This window comes from Zosterops lateralis (genome assembly GCF_965231275.1).
Source record: "Zosterops lateralis genome assembly, chromosome: 6".
Classification (NCBI taxonomy): domain Eukaryota; kingdom Metazoa; phylum Chordata; class Aves; order Passeriformes; family Zosteropidae; genus Zosterops; species Zosterops lateralis.
In genome coordinates this window covers 6,659,347-6,666,549 of record NC_139761.1, presented here as the reverse complement: position 1 = coordinate 6,666,549, position 7,203 = coordinate 6,659,347, and positions in this window count along the sequence as shown.

The window sequence follows — 7,203 nt, the reverse complement described above, 5'->3', positions numbered from 1 at the left end:
GGCTCAGCCATGTCAGTCAAGAGCTCAGTCTGGGTCTCTTGCTCTGACTGCCTGGGGACCTCAAGTTGTGCCAGAGGACATTTAGATTGGGCATTAGGAAAAATTTCTTCACCAAAAGGGTGGTCAAGCACTGGCAGAGGCTGCTTGGGGAAATGAAATAACCATTCCTGTATTTGAAATATTTGCAGATGTGGCACCTGGGGACATGGCTTAGTGGTGGGCTTGGCAGTGCTGGATTAACAGTTGGACTCAATGATCTTAAAAGTATTTTTCAGCCTTAATTATTCTGTGGTGTTACCTGTCCTTGTGACTATTTTAGGCTGAGCTCTCTGTGGAGTTTAGAGAAGTTTTTGTCCTTCTCTTCGGTGCTGAGGAGAGGGTAACAGAAGGAGTGGGGAGCTGCATTTAGTGCCTTCAGTAATTTCCTATTTGCATGTGCCAAAGAGGTTTGGCAGAGGAGAGATCCTGAATAACACTGTGTCTGGATGAAATGCCCCGAGCCTTTTTAAAAAATGTATGAAAATTCAGTGTCCAGTGGCTTTGGTGATAAAAACCCCTTGACAATGATGACAAGAACATCACACTTAAAGCAGGGTCCCTGGGACCATGGTTTGAAGTTCCCACTTTCCTGTGACATGGAGAATCCTTTTTATTCCAGAGTTCTCCTTGGGTTAGGTGAAATCTGTGTTGCTCAGCCTGCAGCCACTGTCTGTTTCTTAAGTATTAATCAGAAGGTTTAGAAAACTTTTGCCTGAACACGGTCCTGTGCAGGCACTCAAACAACTTAAATGGGGGAAGATTAGCCAGTTTTAATCTCTCTGTCAACACTCAGGCTCCTTGGATTAAAAAAAATAAGGTGATTTCTCAGTTGAGAAAGGCTGTGCAACTGTGATGTCCAGCAGCTGTCATTTGTACCAGTTTATTTAGAGACATATTATAGTGCTCTTCACGCTGTGCAGAGAATGTCACCCAAAGCAGGAAAATCAGTAAATGTTGAGCTGTGGCTCTGGAGTTTGTTCTGAGTCTTCTGTGGCCAATCTCTGTGAGGAGGATGCTCTAAAGAAAGTACAGACCAGAAGTTTTCCCCTCTCAGTGTCAGTGGAGATTTGGCCATTGCTAACCCTGATAAATTTAACCTACAGTCCTTGTTGCTCTTGGGTGATGTGATAAAGTGTTCAGAAACTGGAGCCTGCAGGGCAACTGATCCCTGATGCTAATTAAAGAGGCAAACCTTACATTTAATTTTCTAACCTTATGTTTCGAGTCAAACCCAGCATTTTATTATCTTTCCAGCTTAATCTGTGAGTCATTTGTAATGCATTTTCCTTATAGAGCAACATCTGTATGTTGTATTCTTTACATGTCCAAGAAGTTCAGAGTCTTTTAGTACTTGGAGCCGAGTGGGAATCCCTGGGGTACAGTTTGGCACACATCTCTGCAAACATACCTTTTAGTCATTTCACTGCTGGGTTAAAACTTAAATGGATCATTGAGGGTTTAAGCAGCTGGATTTCAGCATTTATTTGCCACATGCCAGCTGCAAGCAAAGCAAGAAATTGTTATACTCAGTCTTGATTTACATATTTGACCTTTGAACTGCAGAGGATATAGCTGACATTGTCAAAGTCAAATACTATGTGGAGCTCTGTGAAACACGAAACTTGTCTTGTTAGACTGTCCAATCTTTATAAATTAATGTCTGGTTTCAAAGCGTCTTTAAATTACAAATGTGGTGGGGTGTTTTTTTTTTTTTTTTTTTTTTTTTTTTTTTTTTTTTTTTTTTTTAATCAGGATTTATCTGTCTGATCTAATTAAAGTAGACATAGCTTACAGAGAGTGCAGAATAAAAAGCATGCTTGAAGCAAGGCAGAGGTGTGTAGCATTAGCAGGAAAAAAAATTGAATTTGTGGTACTTTTTCAGTTAATCTCTATTGATTAATCCATATGCAGGAGAGTGCAGGCTCTGACCTGAACTTTCAGCTCTGGTGAAATCGTTACTACTGTGATATCAGAATTTGTAAATAAGCTGTAAACTATGATGTGATGTTAATTAGGAAGGAATTCTTCCCTGAGAGGATGGTGAGAGTCACAGTGTGATGTGCCTGTGCCAGTGATGCTCAGAGGTGGAAGATGGATCTTTGTTATCTCTCACTCTTCTTATCTTCCTCCCTTGGTGATCCTTCAGTTGCTGATAAGTTGGTGACTCAAGATAGACAACAGAAACCTGCACAGCCTCTGGTACCTCAGCTGTCTCTGTATGATGGTGGAGTTTGTTTCTGACTGATGGAACCTATTTTTCTTCCTGGCGTCTTGAGCCCCATGACATGGGACAAATCTGCACCCAGAAGGAGCTTGTTAAGATCAGTGGGAACAGGGTGAAGAACCTGAACTGGAAATAGTCTGAGGACTCAAAAAGTGTTGACTGAGATCCACATTTCCCCAGGGGGTAAGAAGAGTTCAGGCTGGAAGATTAGGTTCTATCTGCTTCTGACACTTCTTGCCTGTTACTGTCTGGGTCTCTGCTGTGCCAAGGTTTGATTTGGACAAGTGCCTCTCTGGGGTTTGGGACACTCATCATGTTTGTTTTCCTGGCTGGATTTTGATTAGTTCAATAATTCTGTGAGTTTATTCTGACAGGATTCACAGGAGGAGACAGTAGCTTTGTTTGAGGAGCATTAGCACTGGGGGTGATGTGAGTCAGACAAGGTGTCTGTTTTCCAGTGCACTGGCCATGAACAGCAGGGAAATTACTGAATTAAGGTAATGTATCTTTGAACTTCTGTAGTTTTGATTAAGAAGGTTCATCTTCAAATTCTGAGCCCAGAGCAGCTGTGTCATTGCTCATTAGTCTGTCCTAAAAGACTAAAATGTCTTTTCAGAACAGACTTTTAGAGGAAAGCTATGGAGTGCAAAAGTGACTTGAGCAAAAGTGGTTATTGTCAGACACAGAAAGTTTGCATAGCATCTGTATTTATTGGAAAAATCTTTTCCACACTGCAATGAACTCAGATCAAATCTCCAGGTAATTCCCTGGTGTACAATTAGAGAGCCCGGTTCTCTCTCACATCAATATTCAGCCAATTCCATTGGATTTGAATTCTTGAATTCAGATTCTGGGCTGAATGTGATCAGCATCATCATCAAGAAGGGACAGTTTAATAGGGAAGAAAATGTGGCTGTTTTTGATGAAGGGTGCACAGCCTTCCAAAATTCCTGAGAAAACTAAGAATTTTACCAACAGTGTGGTGAAGTGGTGTTTGATTGCTTATTGTCAATAAATAAACACATAAAGAAGAAATTTCAGTCAATATGTTCAAACTGTAGTTTTTGTCCATACAGAATCAAATCAGGTTTTTGTAGTAGCAAATAGTTTTATAGTATCAAATCAGGTTTTTGTCCCTATAGTACCAAATGAGATTCTGATCAGAACTGAGCTGAACCTGCAGTTCTGCTGGATTTATCTTTATTGGAATTACCTTGTTTTGGGTACAATACCTGTATGTTAGAGAAGTGCACGACCAAATTTTAGAAGCCTCAGCTCTTCCAGTGCCTGTAGGACCTTCATTAGTTCTCTCCTGGATTGAATCCATCATAGCTACAGGCCTCTTTTAGCAGAGGAGTGTTATCTCTCCAGGAGAGATGTGCCTCAAGCAAACTGTGGATTAGTGGTTTTTTTGTTACTGTTAAGCCTCACCCTTGGACTTCATTTTCCAAGTCTGATGGAAAAAGGAGAGAAGAATTGTCTGACAGATTCCTCATAAGAGCTGAGGCAGTGTCTGTGCAGAAACAGCCGGGATTGTGCTGCAGTCAGCACTGAGCCTTTCCACAGCCTCTCAGGATTTTACAGGTGTGTCCACTGGGCTGTTCTGCCATTCCTGACACAGGTACCCCCACAAAGCTGCAAGAAGTGTTTATCTCCTCTCTAAGAGGGGTCATTCCCCCGAGGACTGTGATTTACTGCGACAGCAGCCTCAAGAAATCCTCTTTCCCCACTCCATCCTTCTCCCCCTAATGCTCATTCAGCCACTGCCAGCTCCTGTTGTGTTTAAGCCCAGGAAGCAAAAAGGAGCCGAAATTCTTCTAAAGCACAAACGGCTTTGTGTGTCCGAGCCCTTCAGTGGGGACTGGTGTCCCATTGTTAGTGGGGAGAGCCCACATTGATCCCATTCCTGCCCAGGAACACATTTCCCCATGGCTGGTTTTGCTCCCCGCACTTGGCAGTGTTTCCATCGGAGCCTTTCGAGGAGCTTTTCTTGCTGCCTTTGATTTTCATTCCCAGATCAGCCGTGTCCTCTCAAGGTTAAACCTGCTTTGTCTGTGCCTTTACAAACCAACTCTTTGCCTTCTTTTACAATGGAGAAAATGACGGGAAGTCACATTCCAAGACAAACACGGAGCAGCTGTGGGGATGGATGAAATCATCTTAATGCATTTATTCAAAATGCTGTTTTCAGGACATAAAGGTTATCTTTCTTGGTTTTTTTTTTTTTTTTTTTTTTTTTTTTTTTTTTTTTTTTTTTTGTTTTTTTTTTGTTTTTCAAAACTACCAGTAAAGAGTAAACAAGCTATTGACATAAAGTCTAGTGTTAACTTGTATAGGGAAAAGTGATTCTAGTGCTACTTTCCCCTGTGAGTTCACCAAAATGCATCTAACATTTATAGATGTGCATCCTGCCTGATAGTTTTATGACTCCCTCTGTTCTGAACTGAATCCTCACCTCTCTTGGATGCCACCTCCTGTGAACTCGGCCAGCCATCCCACAGCACCTTGATTCCTCAACCTCATTTCTCCCTCTGTCTCACTTTTGAACTGACACCCACATTTCCAAACCCCTCTCATGTGCAGTGCATTAAATATCTCCTGTACAGTCACTTATTTCTTGCCTCAGTGGTCACCAGGTTCTTTTGCCCTGCCACAGCCTACCTGGCTCTCTGCAGTGCTTGCTGTGTGCAGCCACTCAGCATTGCTATTTCCCTGGGTCTGTCCCACTAAATGGCTCATCTCAGCTCCTTTCTCATGACCAACCCAATTTGAAATCCTACTGGTATTATTTATTGATTAACTTAAATGAGATAAACTCAGAGAACAGTAAGACAGCAAGACTTTGCATGGGAAAAAGCCAGCACAGGCTTTTCCCAAAGCACAGTGCAAATCCTTGAGGAATTGCTGTCTGTCCCACAAACAGACAGGATTTTCTGGAGACAGAATAAGTGAGAGTCTGCAATTTCTCTTTTGTTTCACTCTAAGAGGGTGTTCAGTACAAATGGAGATGAGAGAACAGGATCTTACTTAGCTGAAGTCACTGAAACCAAGCTGAATTACACAAAAACTCCAGCACCTGGTTTTTTAATCCATAGAAGAAGAGGGATCTGTCAAAGTTGGTTCATCTGCCATCTGGCATGTATTTCCTGTACCTGCCTCTAATCTTGGGCTGATTTTTGCTGGCACATTTCCAGAATCAAATAAAGGGGACTTATTAGCTCAGTATTTTCACTTTTACATGGTTTCCCTGTAAGTCAGGAACTTTTCAACAGCATATTTTTGAAAAAAGCATTAAAAGTTTATTTTCTAGCTTTACTTTTGGTCAGTGAAAATTATAGAAAAGTAGTTTTAGGGTTATTTTAGTGGGAAGTTGCTGATTGTTTTAGATCAGTGACAAGGCTTTGGCTGATCCTCTTGACTTCCCTGTGATTCCATTTGTCTTTGAATTTCCTGCTTTTCCCTGTTGGTTTCAATGGGGGAAAAAAGTGTCTGGGATGTTGTCTGGTGATCCGATGGAGACATTTACAACATCTCTATTCAACATTCCTCCTCCAGTGTCTCACCTGATAACCCGTCACTTGAACCTGGAGTCCTCTACTGCCAGTGAGACTGGGTACAATAATGGGGGAGAATACTGGGATAGATTTTAAACAATCCCTTTCTCCTAACTTTTCAAATCTTTGATTAAAAATTCTGTCCCTTCTTTTATTTTTTTTCCCTTTTGGTTCCTGTTAAGTGAATTAATTATTTGAAGCAGTTTTTTCCCGTGTCATGATGGCAATAGGGCAACAGCACTAAATGCCTGCTGCTTTTCTGTTTTTGGGACAATCCCTTCCCTCTTTCACTTGTTCCAGTCACTGTTTCCTAATTCAGACAGCAAAGGTAGACCTTGAGAGTAAATAACCAGCCTTTTACATTCCAGCTCGTGTGGCTGGTCCAAGCTGAATAGTGAAACATAGCAAGTGCTCTGGGGTTCCCAGGGGTTTGGGAACAAGTGTGAGCTCTGCTGCTGCACCAAATGTGGGCTGCTGACCTTGGCAGTGAAACAAGGACCTTGAGCCATGGGTTATCCACCCTGAAAATGGGACAGCACCTTTGACAGGTGTGGTCCTGAATGGTTCAATATCTCACCTCCTCAATGGCAATTTACTGTTTTCCATAACTCATACTACAGAAAGCCTGAATGCAATCCATCAGAAGTATGTACTGGATGTTTGTAAGGTAAATTAACAAGCTCATAGTAATCACTGCTTCATGTTGGATAAGATGCCATTTGTCCATTTCTGGACATCAAGAGATGCTGTTTTGCTTGGTTGTTGTGTTTTCCCCTCTACTCTTTTTTTGCTCTCTACTCAGTTTGTTTTTCCCTCTAAAACATTGAAGCATGGATTTTATTTGAACCAAGCTTTCCCCTGTGTTTTCTATTCTCATGGTTGGGTTGTATTTCTGTGGCTGCCTCTGACACCATCATCCTGACGGGTCCATAATCCCTGACACTTGCCCTGTCTTTTCTGGATTTTTCTGGGTACTGGAGCTGGGAAGTCACCATCCATCCATGGTGGAGAGGAAGGAAGGTGACTTTCTCCAGGTGTGACCTTATGGCTGCACTTCTCTCTCCCACTCATCTTTTATGAACTCACTGACCAGCAAGTTTTTCAGCAAATTCCTCAGATGCTCCTTATCCTGGAAACAGCTGAAAATTGGGTTTGCACAGTGAAGGGAGAGGACATGATTTCTAAATTTCCTTTCACAATGGTGCTCACCTGTGTTTCAGCTGCCTCTCGACAAGAGCAGAACACTTTCTTTCCTTGCAAGCTCACACCTCCTCCCCCCATCCCTTGCCCCTGCTTGTACAGAGAAATTGAGCAAAAAAAGAGCTTCTGCAGTTGAGAAAAATCCAGGCTTTTTTAAAATAAAAATATCTGAGAAGTTTCCCTTGA